The sequence below is a fragment of the Vulpes vulpes genome, chromosome 5 (assembly GCF_048418805.1).
Source record: "Vulpes vulpes isolate BD-2025 chromosome 5, VulVul3, whole genome shotgun sequence".
Lineage (NCBI taxonomy): Eukaryota > Metazoa > Chordata > Mammalia > Carnivora > Canidae > Vulpes > Vulpes vulpes.
Window position 1 is genome coordinate 68,681,214 of NC_132784.1, and position 20,007 is coordinate 68,701,220.

The 20,007-nt window shown below is 56.6% G+C and overlaps 1 protein-coding gene across 12 annotated transcripts in view; it reads right to left on the minus strand.

Annotated features, from left to right (window-relative positions):
• SHANK2 (SH3 and multiple ankyrin repeat domains 2) overlaps nt 1-20,007 on the minus strand; it is a 510,304-nt gene that overhangs the window by 85,044 nt on the left and 405,253 nt on the right. The window lies entirely within an intron of this gene.

The following is a 20,007-nucleotide window of genomic DNA, read 5'->3' on the forward strand; positions in this document are numbered from 1 at the left end:
GTGCCCCCTAGTTTTCACGGAACCCATGGCCTCCAGAACACTCAACCACATCCACTGTCCAACCGGGGCGCCTGCTGAGAGAGTAGGGAGCCCGAGCTCTGCCAAGACCAAGGATGTCTCCTGGGTGGCGGCGTGGTGGGGCCTGACCCAAAGCCCCTCTGTCTGCTTCCATCTTTGTGGGGATGAGAGGCTGCGGGGCCTGTGCTCCCTTGGAAGACCTGGGGATGGTCTCCTGGCCCCCTTGTCACAGAGCCCACCGTGTCCAGGGGACCCTCAGAGCTCCGGCCCTTGCAGCCATCAACATGCACCTGTCCTGCGGGAGGCTGTCTCTGTGATGTAACTGGGGACGGAACATGCTCCACTGGAGGCAAGAGAGGCTGGAATTAAGGATCAACAGGCTCCTAATGTTCGCTTCCCACAGAGGAGTCATCCATGGGGACCTGGTGGGGAAAAGCAATTCTTTTTTGGAGGGTGTGGGAAGAAAAGCTTTTGTAGTCACTGAATTAAAACCACAAACAGGATTGGTTATCCCGCTAAATTGAGAAAGGCCCGTTGTCTTCCCCAGAGAGGTCAGCATATCCTGCATTACTTAGAGTTGTTTGCTTTATTTTTATTTTCATTTCTCACTTCTAACTGATACTATCTGCAGTGTTTTTACACTAATTGAGAACAGACATGAGGACTGGCGCCCAGGGCCATACTCGGGGTATAAAGGTGGGTTCACGGGAGGAACCTGCCTCAATGTCCACTCTCCCATCTCTCAGCTGTGTGACTCTGGGAAGCCACTTGACCTCTCTGGGCTTCTGTTTAACCTCCAGTACAGAGAAGGTCCTAAAACCATCTGTCAGGCTAAGGCAGGCATGTCTTGTCTTCCCCAGATGCCCACAAAGATTCCCAGCTCCCCTGGGAGCTGCTGTTCAGGGAGTAGTGAGTAGAGAGAGCTCCCTGGCCAGGCCCGGCCTCACCTCTCAGCTGAGGGCCAGGATGGGGAGGGCTCGGCCTTAGCGAGAGCAGAGGGAGATGGGATGTGGGGTCAAGGGTGGCCTGTGCCTGCTTTGTGAGATGTCCGGAGAGCTCCAGCAGAACACAAAGGAGACTCCACCAGAGCGGTGTGATGGGAACGGGCCTGGGGGAGAGGCCAGCGGGGAGGAGCACCTACCTCCCCCAGTGGCATTGTCAACATCCGGTCCCTCCAAGCCCCTTAACTCCATTAGCACCCATTGAGCACGTGGAGCCCGCCAAGTCTGGCCCCAGATCCAATTAGTTTAGGAACGTATGTCTGAACATGATGACGAATGTTGGGTGAGACCGTGTCTGCTCAGAATGCCCAGCACGGGGGACCCATTCAGCTTCTCATTCCCCTTGTCTTGGATTCCCATGTGCCCTGGGGTAAGCAGCAGATAACACAGAGACGCTATATATAGGAACCCACTTTGGTCTGAGGGGCAGGGGGGTTGGAGGCTTGGTCTGGTTGTCTCCCTGAGTTCCTAGGTAGTCGGGGGGTGGGGAGTGGCCCTGAGAGACGCTGGTCGCACTGGACACCAGCCTGGTGTTGGATGCAGCATGGGTCCCCAAAGAGGCTTCGCTTACACCTGCCACTGTGTATTCTGTGCAGGACTCTGGTGGATCTTCAGAGCCAGCTGGGGGGCTTTGGAAAAATGTGGAGCCCTGGCCCTATCCCCAGACAAGCTGAGTGGGTGGGTCTGGGCTGCCTGAGTGGGGTCTGCATGTTGAATGAGCAGGAGATGCCCCAGGAACCATTTACAGAGCTCGCTCACAGGAGAGCTTACTTTTCCCATTGTCAATGGCAGTCCTGTGAGGCTCAAGGTGCTGCCGTATTGATGGAGGGACACTGAACACCGAGAAATGACCTGGTGCTGGGTGTGAAACCAAGTGGCTGGCTGATGGGGAGAGAGCAGGAGATTTGGGGTGGGTTCAGATACTGCCTGGTCCTGGGGGAGGGGTGTATGGGAGCTGTAGAGGCTCCATGGAGGAGGGGATCCCCAGGTGGGCTCCAGGTGGCCTGAAGGTCAGCAGAGAGGAGGAGGTTAGAGGGTTGGAGGACGAACCCCCCAAGCCCCACTGCCATAACCCCGAGGGGCAGCATCAAAGCCTGAGGCTTGAGCTGGGTGTTGCAGACGTTGTACTGGATTTTGTCCGGGAGGCATGGCGAATGCCACCTCGTAGCCCCTCCACGCTGGAACTGCCCAGGCCACAGCCAGCCCCTCCCAGCTTGGAAAAACGCAGCACGCTTTGTGCTCTGGCAGCCCGACTGACCCACAAGTGGGCACCTGATTCAGAGGCAGGTCATCCATTGGCTGGTCAGTGGCCAGTGCCGGGATCTGATGCAAAGGGCATTGCCCCATAAGCAGGGATGATTGGTAGAGCCAGATGGACTGGTTGCTTCTAGAATCAGAGAATTAGGAGCCAGTCATAATAGAACAATTAGCAGAGAGGAGCTGGCACAGCCTTAGGGAGGGACAGAGACAGTAGCCAGTCTATAGGGCTACCCTGAGTCCTCATAGCTCTGATTCCCAGGCCACAGTCCCCAACTCCAACTGTCATTTTTAAAAAATTGGCCAGAATTTGTCCTTGTTTTTTGTTCCTAGTAACTGCAGGCTTGCATCCATCCCGCCTTCCCTCCATCCACTAACTTGCCCATCCATCAATCCCTCTCTCTCTCCATCCATTACGGATCCATTCATCCATTCATGCATCCCTCTTTCCTTCCCTCCATCCATCCCTCCATCCATTTACCTGCCCATCCATCAATCCCTTTCTCCATCCATCATAGATGCATCCATCCATCCATCCATCCATCCATCCATCCATCCTTCCATCCATCCATCCATGCATCTATGCATCCATCTATCCATCTAACGACAATTTGAACTATCAAGTGAGCCCTACCCCCATCTCAGGAGATAGCAAGGAACAAGAGATTTGACCCTGGGCCCAGAGAAGGCCCAGCCTGTGGAAACAATGACTAGACAAGTAACTCCAGTGTGGTGAAAGTTCTTGGAGGATCACACAGTGGGTAAGGAAGTGGGGGTATTCTAATAAAGGAGGGGTCAGGGAAGGCTTCTCTGAGCACATGACTATCAGGCCTGGCCAGTGCCCACATCAGCCAGGAAAGGCAGGATCCCAAAGGCAAGAGAGCTAAGGGGTGGCGGTGGCACCCATCTTCAGGGTGAGTCTCGGAGCATATTTGAAAGCCAGGATATACTATAAGTTTTGCATCTTAGAGGGATCCCTGCAGTAGTGGGGTGCTGGGTGGGTGTGAGGGAGGCACCTAGGGGTGGGGGACCCCTTAGAAGGCCACTGTGTTCATCTATTGCTTTTGCTTCTTTTAAGGCAGAGCTGGAACCAACAGCACAGGTGGTCCAGGGCTCAGCCGGTCACCCAGAGCTGCACAGTGTGGGTACACACATCTCCATGGGGATCCTGGTGGCTACCTCTGAGGCAGCACCTGTTTGGCTGACTGAGCAGCAAATGGAGGGGACATGCATCTCCACAGAAACCAGGGGGTAAGACTAGTTATAAAGACCTAAAAAAGTGGAAAAAATGATTTCCTTCCTCAAATTTATTTCTCTAGACCCCGTTTTTCCAGGAGAAAGGCTATCGAAGCACAGCTTTCAGGCAGCGCCAAGTATGAGAAAAAGGTGTCCTGCCGGTGGCTGCTCCCTGGGACAGGTGAGAGCCTTGCCTTCCAGAGCGGGTGGTGCTTACAGAGCCTTCCCAGAATGCACTGCTGCTGATGCATAAAGAATACGGGAAGGCAAAAGTCCCCCTTTCCCTCCTCCAGTGTCACCCTCCTTCCCGGGGGCAACTGCAAACATCAGCTTGAGAGGTATTGTTCCAGACTTTTTTTTCTTTTTTTAAAAAAGATTTTATTTATTTATTCATGAGAGACACACACACAGAGGCAGAGACACAGGTAGAGGGAGAAGCAGGTTCCCTGCAGGGAGCCCGATGGAGGACTCGATCCCAGGACCCCAGGATCATGACCTGAGCCAAGACAGATGCTCAACCACTGAGCCACCCAGGTGCCCCTATTCCAGACTTTCCTTTATGTATCTTTGAGTATATGGATAAACATGGAAACATGTAGGTGTTCTTTCTGATAAAATGAGGTCACTCTGGAGTCTCTGACTCCTTCTGTCACTTGCTCTTGTCACCCAGGACCCACCTTGGCTGTCTTGGCCTGGACACCTGGATTTCCTGCATCTTTTACAGCAGCCACACAGTATTCCGTGCAGAACCATGCTGGGGTTTCTGAAGGCCATTCTGCCTGGGGACACCCTGCCACACATCACTGAGAAAGTAAAACAACAGGCTCCTGGTCCCTCCTCTACACTCTCTCTCTGAAGGTAGCCTGGCCACCGAGAACTCCAATTAGGCAGGCCCAGCAGAGCCAGAGCCACAGGGCGAGGAGGGGACCCAGGGTAAGGGCTGTGAACAGCAGCCACACCGAGGAACCGAGGGTAAGGGTGAGAGCCAGGGAGAGACCAGAGTCAATCCGGGAATTCTGTACAGCGATCAAATCACGGGCAGCAGCACTAACTGATGAAAAATGGTCTCCACGTGTTGTTTCAAAGAAAGCAGGTTATGAAAGAACACAAGACAATAAGTCTGATTTTCAGAGAGAAAAGGTGTTTATAGGAAAGATCTTCAGAAAAAACTTTTTCCTGGGGCGCCCGGGGGCTGGTGGGCTTCTCCCCAGGGCAAGACTGGTGCCCTCTGCAGACTCACTGCCGTGGTAAGTGGTGTGCCTGCCCCGACAGATGTTAGTTTTTGGAAAGGGAAAGACGAAGAGACAGAGAGAGGGGGTCCAGAGCTTGGTGGGATGGAAGAAGGAAACCGGGAGAAGAAAAAGGAGGAAGCCCAGATGGGCAAAGGGGCCCCGGCCCCCAGGGCAGGCAGGCACGGGCGAGTTACAGTGATGCGCTCAGCATCCTCCACGATTCCGGAGATGCGATTCCGGAGATGCGTTTGCTTTTCTTTCCCGCAAACAAACAGGATCTCAGAGCTCTGCAGTTGTCTTCTCAAAGGAAGTGTTAATGTTTGAACATCTTACAAAAGAGGAGGAAGATCCTGCTAAGACTCCCTGTGACGGTCCTTTCTCTGGAGGGCAGACCTGGGCAGCAGCAATCTCCCCAGAATTTTTTTTAAAAAATCCAGAGATAATGAGACTAAATTTATACAGGAGAAGGAGGAAGGCTCCTTTCCCTGTAAAGGCTCAGATATTCTCAAAGTATCACCTGCTGAGTGATGGTGTGCTGCCTCAGTTTCCCCTGTGATGAAGCTGACAGCTTTGCCCCGGGCTCCGTCTTCCCTCTGCCACCTGCCCCCCAGGGGAGGGGTGATCACGGGTTCCTGTCCTGGAAGGTGGGAGCTCTGGGTCCATTGGAGAGGGTGCACTGTGCCCAGCTCCCGCCCACAGTGAGGGGAAGGGTCTCAGCTGCTTCGGGGCTTCCGTGGGGGATTCGGGGCCTGAAGTGGTTGGCCATCTGTGGAGCCAACACAGAGTCAGAGACAGGCCGACTCCACACCCCGGAGGCCACAGGGCACACAGCCGTAGTTTGGAGTCTCTGAAGGCCAGTCCATCCCTTGGCACTTGTGCCACTGTCCCCTTCCTCTGGACTCCCACCTGCCTAAAGGGGTCAGGACCTAGCAGAGCTGGGATTTGAACCTGGTTCTTCTAAGCCATGCATCAGTCAGCTCGGGGCCATGGGAAAGTGACAGACCAGAGGCCGGAAGTCCAGCAGTGAGGGCCCTCTTCCGGACTCGCAGGTGGTCACCGTCTCCCTGTGTCCTCACACGGCAGAGACAGGGCTCCAGTGCCTCTTCTTCTAAGGGCACTGATCCCACCACAGGGGCCCCACCCTCAGGACCTCATCTGACCTTGGTTACGTCCCAAAGGCCCACCCCCACCTGCCGTCCCATCAAGAGCTAGGGCTTCAACACAGGAATCCCAGGGGATACAATGCAGCTCATAGAGACCTCGAAGCTCGCCTCCCAACACCTCACACATTCTCTTCCAAAGACACTGGCCTGTGCTCATTGGCTCGTCTCTCTGCGCCCCTGCTGGCAGTGAGCTGCAGCTCTGGGCACTGACCTGGTCACCGGACAGCAATCAACACCTGCTAAGAAGTCACTGGGCAACCTCCCTGGTTATCCCCACACCACCTGGCTCTGCTGCTGCCTTGGGAAGGCTGGGCTGTGGGGCCTTGGTCTCTGCCTGCCTCAAACTGGGGTAAGGCCTGAGGTGGACAACGATGCGGGGGGGGGGGGGTGTCTGTGCTCCGTGGGGGGAGTGACCAAGTCCTGTGGGCACAGCCCAAATCGGCCACCAAGTGGTGGCAGCCAGGGTGACTGGGAATCGATTCTGTGCAGCAGAAAGCGATGTGCTGTCGGCCGAGGCTGCTGGACAAGCTCCTCACACTGTTCCTCTGGGCCCCAGAGCTCCCTCCACACCCCGTCTGACACTCCCACCCAGTGCCTCATGTCTGCCAAATGCTCCCTATGAGCCTGCAGGGACGACATGGAGGTCACACACGTGGTTGCTCAGTCCTGTGGCCACACCTTCTGAAACCTTTTGGGCCCCCGCGTCCCCCTAGGTGAAGCCCAGACATCTCTGCCCTGCATGTGCTAACGATCAAGGCTCCCAGCCACTGCCTACCCACGCCGCCAAGAGTAGGTGCTCAGTAAATCCTCATGGTGCAGGGAAAGGGGCTCATACCAGAAGCCAGGGGGCGATCTTGGGCGTGGACGTGCGTGGGGCTGGGGGCTCTCACCCCATAGCTGGGGGAGGGGGCGCAGCGGCACCTCAGCTGACATTTCAAGGCTCTCTCATGCCTCTTCAAACACAAACATACACGTCCCAGCAGGTATACTTGTTTGGCTGTATGATATTTGTAAGACATTTGTACACTTTTGCTTCTGCAATTGTTTGGCCAGGTGTGGTCCCTTCTCCTGGGATGGACTGTCCCTTCCTGGTCATCAGCCTGCAGACAAGTGGGAAAACCTAACCTGCAAATGGTTGGTTTTTAAAATTTTATTTCTTTTAGAGAGAGAGCGAGAGTGTGTGTGCACCCATGTGTGGGCGTGTGCACGAGCTGGGGGAGGGGCAGAAAGAGACAGAGAATCTCATGCAGACTCCCTGATGGGGAGTGGGGCTCGATCCCGGGACCCTGAGTTCATGACCTGAGCCAAAATCAAGAGCCAGATGCTTAATGGACTGGGCACCGCGGGCACTCCAACCTAATCTGTCAACGGTGCTACAATGAACACTCGGTTGAGCAGTGGATGAAGTCGGGACATGGTAATTAAATGTTTACTAATTTAGATGGTCCATTACCTTTTCTTATTTTGGATGCTTAAAATGGCCTTTCTAGATCTCTTTGGCTCTTGGGAAGTTTATGAGCTCTTAGCCCAGAAGGGTTCTGGAAGGCGGGGTGTCGTTTTGACAACCTGAGCCTGTTTCCCTCCCACCCTGGACTGGGGTTGTGGGGGCTTGTCCCCTCTGCCTGCCCCTTGGGACTTCCAAGGAGGAAAGTTGGCAAAGACCCATGGGCTCCAGGATGGCCCATGCACAGCCTCACAGCCCCCTGGTGGTGTCAGGCAGGACTGGGATCTGTGCCCGAAGCTGAAAGAGGCTGTCACGACTACTGCTGATATTGCTCATTCATTCATTCATTCATTCATTCATTCATTCATTCATGTACATGCCAGACACGCATCTGATACAATGATGAGCGGCAAGTGCACGGGGCCTATAGTGTCAGGTGTTGTGTGGACCCACGCAGTAGAGTGAGGAATGGCAGTCACCGGGCCCAGGGCTGCCAGGCAAGGAGAAGTCGGGACACAGGCGACACCTTCCAGGGCTCCCAGGGGGGCAGAGGCCACACCCTGGCCTACCTGGGCCACCCTGGCCACATCCACAGACCCAGCATATGCACCCACACCCAGCCCCAGGCGGTCAGAAGGTCAAGACGGGGTGGGGAGACCCTGTGACATTGTCCCACAGGAATCCCCTTGTCCTCATAGGCCTGGTCCCACCTCCTTTTCCACCAAGAGAGGAAGAAGGCTTCAGGGCCACAGGCAGTTTGTGTCAATAGAATATCATGCCTTTAAAAAAAAGTGAGCGTGATGTGCACCCGATGCCCATCGACAGACAAGTGAATGAACACATACTCCATCCACACCATGGAATATCACGCGGCCACGAACAGCAACGGGGCACTGAGCGCGGCCACAGCACACTGGCTCTCCACCTGCTGCTGAGCCAAGGAGGCCAGCCTGAACAGACCACAGGTCCTACGATCCTGTCGATGTGAAGTATCCAGGAGAGGTGACTCCATGGAGAAGGAGAACAGATAGGTGATTGCCAGGAGGCGCAGCGGGGAACAGGAGTGACTGCTCATGGGCACAGGGTTTCCTGAGGGGTGGCAAGAACATTTTAGAACTACACAGAGGCAGCAATTGTACAGAACCGTGGACGCACAAAAGGCCACTGCACCGCATCGTAAAATGGGTTACTCTTTGCCTCACTAGAATCTTAAAGTCAATTGAGCACATGATGAGCCAGGAAAGGGCTTCAGGCCTGGGGAGGTGGTTGTCATTGGGGGCCCATTTCCTGTGGGTCCCACACTTTCCATTCCCTGGGCGGCTGGGGAAGCGGCTGGCAGCCCCACGGCCCCCCAGGAGGAGCTGTGTGCTTGGGAGCAGCGAGATGTGAGGGGGAGGGAGGCCCCCAGCCAAGCTGCCACCACCCAACCCCACCCTCTGCTCGCCCAGGCCGTCCAGACACCGGCTCTTGGGTGCCTGCCACAGGCCACACTGCAGGCCAGTCCTCATGCCCCCTCCTGGGGCCCAGGGGGCCGGGCCTGAAGCATCCCCCTCCCTGCGCTCCCTAGCAGCCAGCTGAGTCTGCCCGCGTTTGTTAAAAATACACGGCACCATCTGCAGCAACATGTAATTTAATAAATTTATTTATAATGTGACTGAGCTTGTTTTAAAGACGAGCTTTTATCTCTGAGATGGGGCTTTGGGGGCTGCCGCTCACCTGGCACGGAGCGGTCTCGGCCCGAGGCCACTTGCTCTGGAGACCAACAGCCCTGGAATGACCCCCCCCCCCCCCGGAAGGCGGAGCAGAAGCTCCGGGGCCCTGGGCGCAGCCTACACCCTGTCCAAGGAGAGGTGGGACCCAGAGGCTCATCCAGGACAAGGATCCTCACCACGCTAGGTTACCTGGTGTCCGTCCCCCACTTCATGCCCCCCAGATCCTCAGAATGTGACCTTATTTGGAAACAGGTCTCTGCAGAAGTGAAGGTTAGGATGAGATCATAGTGGAGTCGGTGGGTGCCAATCTGATGATCGGCATCCTGTACGAACGTGGGAGGCGGCCGGGGGTGTGGAGGCTGGAGGGGTGAGGGGTGAGGGTCACGGCCACAGCCCAGGGGTGCCCAGTGTTACCGGAGCCTGAAGAGGCTGATGGATCCTCCCCTGACCCCGGGGGAGAAACCAACCCTCCTGACACCTTCATTTTGGAATTCTGGCCTCCAGAAATGTGAGAGCATAAATCTGTGTTGTTTTGGGCTGCCCCAGGGCACTGACCACCCCCCCCCCCCCCCATAGGGTGAGCTTTTGTCCTGTGCAGAAGCACCTGGCACATAGTAGGTACTTGTGCAAAGGTGTGGAAGCCTGGGGGGTGCATGACTGTGCCTAGACCCTTTGCTGTCATGAGGGCCGGTCACTCTCATCGCATCCCCCTGGTGTCTGGGATTGGTCGACCTGATGTCTGGGAATCAAAGGGAAGGGGTGCGTCTGGGTGGTGGTTCCAGAAGAACCCACAGGCCACAGAGCGGGATACTGTCCAGTGCTTCTGAGGGGCAGGCTGGGGCTGGGCAGCACGAGGGGTTCCCAGGCTTGGGGGCAGGAGCAACATCCAGAGACCGGGCCCCATCCCGGCCTAGGACCCCAGGCCCTGCTCTGCCCAGGACTGTGAGACTTAATGGAAATGAAAAATGCCAGGAGCAGAATCCGGGGGGTCCCACAGGCGCTGCCTGGGATGGGGAAGGGGTGTCGGAGGGCCGGCTGCTGCTGTCCCTCTACTGCTCTCTTTTGTCATTCCCTCGGCCTGTGTTTGCTGAGTGCCTCCTGCCACGGTGCAGCTGTAAACAGGAGAGATGCAGCCCCCTGCCCACACCCCACGGTTTGCTTTTACTCGGGGTCGTGGGTGCTCTGATGGGGCATGTGTGGGGACTGGGGTGTCCGGACCTGAGGCCTTATCGAGCTCGTGGAATCATGGGGGCTTTTCGGAGGAGGCAGTGGTATGCACACAGCAACCTGAAGGCTGAGGGAAGCACGCTGGCGGGACCCGGGGCAGTGTGGCCGAGAGAAGACCAGGGAATAGATGTGGGGCAGGCACGGGCTCATGGGGGCAGGGGGCAGGGCGTGTTGCCCCCACAGGCGGGCAGGCTGAGCAGCCAGTGCCCATGCCCCACTCCCCACCCCACCCGGGACTGGCCACAACCGACACCTGACCGCTGACCTCTGCTCTTTGCTGAGGCTGCCACAGACGGACAGTGTGACTTAGGAGTGAGTGACAAGAGGTCTGACCAGGACAGGGGGCTCAGAGGTCACCATGACTCTGGTGCCATTACCCCGGCTGCTCCAGGAATCCCGCCACGATCAGACTGCCTTGGGTTCAAATCCTTGCCCCACCACTGCCTCGCCACAACTCTACTCACCTAAAAGTGCTCTGAGCTTCAGTTTCCTCACCTGTAAAATTGGGGAAAGCACAGCACCCCACCCCCTCGCCCCAAGGAAGGCTGATCATGAGCCTCATGGGAATACCCAGCAGTCTCCTGGGCAGTGGTTGTCCTGCTTCACAGGACAGGAACCCAAATCACATAATCCCAGCACCATGCCTGCACTGCAGCGACCTAGGGTGGCCCTAACAAAGTACTCTAAGCTGGTGGCTTTACAACAACAGGACGTCCAGAATCAAGGTGTGGGCAGAGCTGCGTGCCCCCTGAAGGCACTGGGGGAGGCCCCTTCCCACGACTCCCCATTCCCGGGGCTCTAGGCGTCCCCCAGCCTCTGCCTCCATGGTCATACACCCCATCCCTCCGTGACTGTGCCTCTCTCTTCCATCTCTTACAAGGACACTGAGCACTGAATCAGGGCCTCAGCCACGGAGTCCAGTTTGGCCTCGTCTTAAGATCTTGACACATGTGCAAAGACTTTTTTCCAAATAAGGTCCTATTCGCAGGTTCCGAGTGGACAGGAGCCATAGGGACGTGACTCTTCAGCCACCATGCCCTGCTCAGAGGCCCTGGGAAGAAAGCTGATGACCACATGCACCAAGTAGTCAGGTGTGTGCGTTCCTGCCAGGCTTAGGTGGGCAGCAGCGGTGGCCTCAGGGATGGGCGTGTCCCCTGCCCTGTCTCCTGATCTGTCACTATGGTCTGAGCTTGCTTCTTTCGCCCTCAAGTCCCCACAACTCCAGAGACTGCAGCCTAAAAAATGAGGCACTTGCACATCCTCAGCAGACACAGGAAGCAGGCGGCCGAGGACCCGTTCTCTATCAATGACACCATGTGTTTGGAGCTTATTGGAAAAGTCACGCGAGTGGCAGCCTGTGCGGCTGGTCACAGTCAGGACTAGTGACCTTCCTTTACCTGGGAAGGTCCCACCTGAGATGCCGCCTCCCGAGAGAGGCCCTCCTGGCACCCCGTCTGGGAGGGCCTGGGACCATGTCTCCCAGAACCCCACACTTTCCCTCTGCACAACACATGCCCTTCCGGACTCCTGAATCCCTCTGCCACTGGTGGAGATGTGCTGTGTACGGGGTCCTGGAGAGGCTCCAGCAGAGCCCACTTCCAGCTGTGGGTGTCAGAGCGGGCAGGCTGTGTCGGGCATCCACGTGGGCATGGCAGGTGAGTGAGGAGCACACATGTAGAAATCTGTGCAATTTTGTTAGGCCAGGGTGTAGGGTGTGTGATGGTGGAGAGGCACAGAAGAGTCTGGAAATGCAGGCGTTGAATGCCTGGGGAAAGAAGTGTCCAGGACGGATCCACATTTAGCACAAACGAGTCAAGAAGAAATAAAGACCCAATCAGTCCCATAACCACGAAAGAAACGGCACCAGAAGCTACAAATCTTTTCAGAAGGCAAATGTGAGGTCCAGATGGCTTTCAGGGTAGGGCCGACCCATCGTGGGGGGAGCAAATAATTCCAATCTGAGCGATGTATTCAAAGGAAAGAAAGAGACACTCTCCAGTTTTGGTGAGCCTGGCATAAGCTTGATCCTCAAATCAAGAGAAGGAAAGTATTAGATGGGAAACTTATAGCAAATCCTACTCATGACCTTGGATGCAAAACCCCTAACTGAAATGTTCGCGTTAGTATTAAAAAGCTTCATGCATCGTGACAGGTGAGGTTGTCCTGGGAACCTGAAGCTTGTCTACTAGAAAATCAGTTAATGTAATTAATTAGCAAAGGAGAAAAGCCACACAATTTTTTTAAGTGATGCACAAAAGCCCTTGATAAAATTCAATATTCATTTGCAATTAAACTGAAATCTCTTGGCACGCTAGGAAGGGAATGAAATGCTTTAACCTGATACACTGCATGTCCAAAAAAATCTAGAGTCAACAGAAATTTTGAAAGCATTTCTTTTAAGATCAGGAATGAGACACATACTCCTGCTATCATTGCTTCTAGTGAACGCTTTATTAGCAGGTCCTACCCAGCAGAGAGAGAAAGGCGTAAGAGATACAACCAACAGATAAAAGATGGGAATTAATAAGAGAATTCTGCAAGCTGGCTGAATAAAAAAAAATCGATATGTCGAAGTCAGCTGCATTTCTAGCCACAATCAGCAGATGTAATGTTGAAAAATACACCACGAAATGACAAAAATTCAACCACCTAGGAACGAATCTAAAAACGTCGCAGAAGCTCTTTATGGAGACAATTATAAAATCCGTTTGAAAGACATTAAAGATGACCCAAATAAGGGGAGAGATAGATCACGTTCTTGGGTGGGAAGACTACTGTAAAGAAGTCAGATCTCGGGGTGCCCGGGTGGCTCAGTGGCGGAGCGTCTGCCTTTGGCTCAGGTCATGATCCTGGGGTCCTGGAATTGAGTCCTGCATTGGGCCCCCCGCAGGGAGCCTGCTTCTCCCTCTACCTATGTCTCGGGCTCTCTCTGTGTCTCTTATGAATAAATTAGAAAAAAAAAAGAGAAGTCAGATCTCTCCAGTTTGGTCTATTCTGGGTCAATGCACGTCTAATAAAAATCCCAACGGGGTTTATGTGTGTGCATGTGTGTAACTTGGTAAACTGAATGAAAAAATATATACGGAAGAGTAAAGATCTTAGAATTGCTAAAACAACCCTGAAGAGGCAGAGGGGGGATGGGACAATGGGACTTATTCAAACAACCTTGAGGCAGTGCTGGGATACACAAAGGCACCCATGACCGCCCAGGACCAGGCTGCACCCATGTGCATGAATAGCTCATGACTGTGCCAGCACTGTAGGTCTCGGAGACGCGCGTCTTATCCCACAAATGATGCTGGGAGAATAGGCTCTCCACATGGGGACAGAGAGACTGGATCCCGACCTCACACCGTACACATACACAAAAATGAATTCCTGGATTAAAGACCGACATGTGCGAAAGGCAAGCTGATTAGGTTCCCACAAAGTGAGGCTGGAACATATCTTTATGAACTCTTGGGAGAAAATAATTTTTTAAAAAGATCTACTTATTTATTTGAGAGAGAGTGAGAGAGCATTAAGAGTATGTGCAAGTAGGGGGAGGGTCAGAGGGCGACAGAGGGCGAGAAATCCTCAAGCAGACTCTCCACTGAGTGCAGAGCCTGATGCAGGGCTCGATCCTGTGACCCTGAGATCCCTACCTGAGCCAAAATCAGGAGTCGGACGCTCACCTGACTGGGCCACCCGGGTGCTCCTGTAGTTTCTTAAATATGGCACAACAGGTGTATAATCTTCCCCAGAGGAAAAATTTGATAGATTTATCTACCAAGGACTTCTCGTCATGAACAGAGTGAAAGGGCAAGCTGACGGAAGTAAACAGCACATATAACGAGCACAAATCACCAAGAAAACGATAAACAACCTACAGAAAACTAAGGCAAAACACGAGAGCAAGCACTACAATGAAAAGGGGCGCTGAGGGATCCACGTTTGGAAAGATGCTCGAGTGCACGAATCCTCAGGCAACGCAAACGGTGGCACCCCCAGTGGATGGCCACACGGTGCCCCCGGCCTGGCCTCAAAGCAGAAGGGTGCCTGGAGGGACTGTCGGGACAGCTGTCTGCCACCACCTGGGAAAGCGGGACGCACAGGCCCCCCGCGATGCAGCAGCTGTTCTAGCATGTGGGCGCCCGCACACACATGCAGGAGTGGTTGGGGCTGCCCCGTCTGTGGCCACAACGCCCCGGAGGCCGCCGACCGTCCGCCAGCAGGAGAACAGACACCCACAACGGTTGACATCCACAGTGCCAAGACCCAAACTCCCAAATCACAAAAGCTCGGAAAACAAAATGCATTTTTGTGGGTAATTCGATTGGTGGCACAACGTGGTGTGAACAGACCAGGGGGCACCGCTCATCTGTGTTTATCCCAGGTAGCGTGAACACCCACGTGGCTGGGATTGCACAAAATACACAGCCTCTTATTTTTTTATGAAATTTACTTTCTAGTGTAAAATGAATATATGCATGATGTTATCATCTTTGTTCTGAAATGCACTGGGCCCCGCGGGCTCTGGGTGAGGGACTAAGGACCTGTCTCGTCCCACGGTGGAGCCTTCTGTGGCTGGGAAAACAAACACACACCAACTACACACACCTATGAGAACAGACCTCAAAAGAATAACGACAAGCCGCAGGGGCAAGCAAGCTGCCGCAGAATCCAGATGGCAAAATCCCATCTGTATGACGTCGGGAGCAGGCAAAGGTGGGCTCTGTGTGGTGATGGAGACACAGGTAGGAGAGGCAGCGGCGGGGGGATAACCCACAGGCAAGGGCCCTGCTGTTTCCCCAGCGTGGCCCTTGGGACAGAACCCGTCACCGACCAGCAACGACCACTCAACCTCCACCAGTCCAGGCCTGGTCAGCCGGTGAACCCCAGCTGTCAGCTAGGAGCAAGCAGGGGGCTGTGGAGGTCACCCCGGGGTCGCTCCTGAGGCCCACCCTGCACTGCTCCTCGGCTGCTCCTCCCAGCACAGGTGCAGGGTCCCCCCGACTACCCCGTGCACGAGGCCAGGCCCCCAGATCCACTCCGGTGGCTGGTCGGCCCGTCCATGGCTGCGGTGCCTCCTGACCCAACACCTTCCTTCCGTCCCCTCTCCCCATGGCAGCCACGGGGTCTCTCAGGACCGAGGGCCAGCCCAAGGCACAGGGGCCCAAGCCCTTCCCTCATCCCTGCCGGCTCCTCTTCTGGTGCTCATGCCTTCTCAGACCTTTCCCAGGTCACGGAGGAAGTGTCACGTCCTCCAGGAAGCTCCCTAGGCTCACCTCCCCAAATCACCCAGGGCCCCCCATTACCGTCTCCATGCCCTGTCTGCTGCCTTCCTGGCCTTCTCACAATGCGTGCTGTTTTCCTTCCTTATTTGTTTTCTGCCCCCTTAATCGACAAGCTAACTTTTTGAGAACTATTTCTGTTTTTGTCACTGCTGTAAACCCAGAGCGCACCAAAGCCTTCACTTAGTAGGAACGCATATCACTCTTGAGCAGACGAACCACTAATGATGAGAACGACACCAAGGGACAGAGAGGTTGTATGTTGCCTAAGGTCACACAGCTCGTACAGTCCTAGAAGTGGGATCCAGGGCAGGCGCTTCCTCCATGCTGTGCAGCATGTCCTGGGTGAGTCCTGCCCCCACCTGCACCCCCAAAGTTTTGTGTTTTCACAAAAGTCCAAGAGGCACTGGGAAAATAGGGCAGCTGGGGGGGGTTCCCTGGAATGTCCACCCCATCTTCCTTCCTCACAGCCTGCCTGGCAGGTGAGGACACATGCTCAGGGCCTTCTGCTCATAGGGAGCCCTCCTCCATCCCCGGGGAGATGCCATGCCCACCCCCAAGACACTGGCGGCTGCAGAAATGCCGAGCAGATGGTCGTCAGTGCCCCACGGAGAGGGTCAGAGAAGCACATCAACCCAGTAATATTACTTATGCAAATATTTAAGCTGCGATGCACAAGTAAAATCGAAGGGCACAGGAGGGATGCTCGCTGCTGCTGGCCAGCTGGGGTGTGCGAGGAGGAGGGGGGAAGGCGGCCAGCAGGGAGGCTGCCCCTGCAGCTGCCACCGCAGCTGGATGGACCTCCCGCCGTCTCCCCCCTGCGATGAGCACCACGGAGCGGCAGTCCCACACAGGCGGGGGCCTGGGTGCTGATGGACTTGAAACTGGACCCCCGTGAAGCCGGCGAGTGCACACCTGTGACGTTGGCCACCAAGCACTGGGGAGGCAGGTGCCTGGGCACTCACAACAGGGCTGTTGGCCCGACCCCAGGGCAGCAGTTACCTCCTGAGAAGGAACAGGGCCGACAGACACGCAGAGGAGGGGGTGCTGCTCCCAGGGCGGAGAGCAGGTGGCCTGATGTGGCCTGGTGAGCATGGTCCAGAGGCTGGTCAACCCCCAGCCCCACCTACATACCCCCTGGCCCCTGGAGGCTTCCCACGCCTGCCTGCACATAGACACGGGGGATCCCTGGCAGGCACAACTGCCGGAGGGGCCTGGGGACCCTCTGCCCTCTGAACTTTGGACGTCGAGTCCAGTAGTGTCTTTGGGTCCGGGGTCGCCTGGAAGAGGTGTTGCTGGCATTCTGGGGTGGGGTGGGCACCCAGATCACAGCCGCTTCATGGACGGGGCCATTCAGCTCGGGAGGTGGAGGCGATTGGCTTGAGGGCCCGGACGCGGTCGCTGTGTATGGTGAGGATGAAGGTGCCGTAGGTGGTGGCGAGAGCTTTTCCTACACCGTGTGTGACGTACTAGCTGCTACACGTGCGGATCTACATAGATGCTGAATACATCAACGTCCGTGCGCCTCTATAGCTGGGCCCCCTGGATTCTCTCAACAGCCGCCCGCTGGGCCATCATCCCCATTCCACAGATGACAAACTGAGGTCGAGATGTGCCGGCACGGGTCGAGGAGGGATTCAAAGCCCAGAGGTCTGGCTCTGGCTGCTCGCCTCATCCCTGCCTGCCTGCAGGGTGGCGGGCCCGGGGAGGCACGTGTGTGTACACATGCACACGCGCGTGGCAGGCACGAGGGCGACGGGGCGGGCCCGGCGGGGGCGGCTCCCAGTGGGGGTGTGTGCTGGAGGGCTCGCGGGATGAAGACCGGCGCTCTGCCCGGAGACCCCTTCCAACCAACCACACCCTCATGGACACACCAAGTCCCAAAGTAAGAGCAATTATTCTTCCGGAAGGTGTTCATGCTCCGAGAGGCGGGGTCACAGTCCCCTGTGCCATGGGGTGGGGATAGCCCCGTGGGCGAGCTGTGTGCGCGCCAGGCTCGGGGCTCGGATGCGGCCTGAAAGCTCCCGCTTGGGATGCCCCCCGCTGCCCGGGGCCACTTATTTTTAGGTCAGACAGTTGACACCTGAGCTTCCCTAACGCCGCCAGCCTGTCACCTCCTGGCACTGGGCGAGCACGCGGGGACCAAAGAGCGGTGCCGGGCGGAGCTCCCGCGGAGCTGTTCGTGGCCAGCAGCCTCCAGCGACTTTATTTTTAGCAATTTCCACTCCAGCGACTGCTCCGGGAAAGCGCAGACGTATCGGGAACCCTTCCACATCATACTTTCTTCCAAGGAGGCGGACGGAGGCGCAGAATACAGAGTGACTCCCCGGCCCCCCGGGACACAGGTTTTCTGACCCATCCTGTGACGCGTCTCCCCCTGAAGCCAGAGCAGGGGGAGCCCAGCTAACGGGATGGCGCTGGGCCCAGGCCGGCAGGCAGGCTGGCTCCGGCCCGCGGTCCCCGGGGTGGCCAGGCGGTGAGCCTGGCACCAAAGTGACGCTCCTGTCTGGACCGGATCCCCGAGAAATGTGGCACTTGCTCTGGTGACGTCCCCCCGCCCACTCCCTCTGCAGGAAGCACGGAGCCTGAGCCGTCAGGAGGGATCGCAAGATCTAAGCCGTCCCTCTGAGACAATCCACAGTCTCCCCTCTCTGGGAGAGATGGGGCGGTGAAATGTCATCACTCAGGAACTCGGGGGAAAAACCTGCCGGTGGGCTGAGGGTCCCCAAACGGGCTGCTTCTGAGGGCCCCAGTGAGAAGGGGGATGGCTGGCCTGGGGAGCCACCCGGGTGCCCTCACACACCCAGTGGGAAACCAGCCCATCCCATGTTGGAAACCGCCTCCCTCTCCTCTCTTGGCACCGGGACTGAGGACGGCCTTGGAAGCCCAGTGCCAGGCTGCCACAGTGCTTTTGCAGGTGCTGTTCTGACTCCTCTGAACACCCTTCCCCCACCGCTCCCATCGAAGACACTCCTACCCACTGTCTACAAATCCTAGCTTGCACGTACGACCTTCATGTGCAAGTTGCCTGGGATCTTGTTAGAATCCAGAGTCTGACTCAGCAGGTGCTGGGTGCAGCCAAGCCTGCGTTTCTAACAGGTTCCTGGGCCACATCTGGAGTTCAAGGTTCTGGAGCCCTGGCTACGTCATTCTTCCAGCACTCTGCCTGCAGACATCCTCATGCATCGTGGGTCACACTGCCCCATACTGACCCCCGGCCATGCAGGACCTCCTGGACTCCCGTGCCCCTGGGGGCCAGACCCGAGTCCTGGCCATCTCCATGGCCCCCAGGACCCAGCCCAGGGCTGAGTGGCACCCAGGTGCAGTGCCAGGAGGAGGGAGGAGCAGACCTCATCTGTTCGTAGCACCCGGAGTGCCCCCCTCCCAGCCCTGTCCCCATTACTGGGTCAGGCAGCAGCAGGAAGATGCTGGAGGGGAGGAGGGATGGGCAGCATCTCGCAGTGGCTTTGTTCCTGGAATATTCTCATTCCCGGACTCGGCCCTGGAAAGGGGGAGGCTCAGCCTCTGGCTCACTACGTCTCGTGCCATGCCCATGATACCCACACGGCCATGCACAGGTGAGGCGTCCAAGTGGGGCTGGGGCCAGCGGGGCCACATGTTCCTGTTCTCACCTCCCCACAGAACGGGGGTCACTGGGAATCTGATCCACACGAGGATCTGAGGCATCTCAGAGGAAGGTCACCTGCCAGGAAATATGGGGTCTCATCTCCCAGCACCAATGGGACATGTGCCCAATTTGAACCAGAAAAGAAGTAACCTCAGCCTCTGGGCACTGGCGACTTGCCCAGGTCACAGACCATGGGCCCTGCAGAGGTTTTATTGAATGAACTTGTTTCTGGGCTACACTCTGTACTGGGCCCCTCTGGAAGGTCAGAGGCGGTCAACTGGCAGAGGCCCAGGACCCGCGGGCCTGTTCGCTCGGGTGCCCCTCTGGGGCCTGGCTCCCCCACACCCGGTTCCAGGACCTGCTGGCCAGGGTTTGCTCCCTGTACCCACTCGTTCAAGGACTTCTCAGAAGAAGCCTGCGGCCACCAGGGGACCCAGTGGATGCGCCGAGGGAGGGGCTGGTATCCTTGCACACTCCTGGCCTGTTCAAGGGGAATATGGCAACCACTGACCCCCTGTGCCACGGGCTTGTGGGGCCGCACCACTGACCCCCTGCCCCATGGGCCTGCAGATCGGACCACCGACCCCCTGTGCCACGAGCCTCCACCACTGACTCCCTGCGCCATGGGCCTGCAGATTGGACCACTGACCCCTGCACCACGGGCCTGTGGGGCCGCACCACTGACCCCCTGCGCCACGAACCTGCAGATCGGACCATTGACCCCCTGTGTCATGGGCCGGCACCACTGACCCATCCTGAGCCACTGATTGCACCACTGAACCCCTGCACCACGGGCCCGGACCACTGACCCCCTGC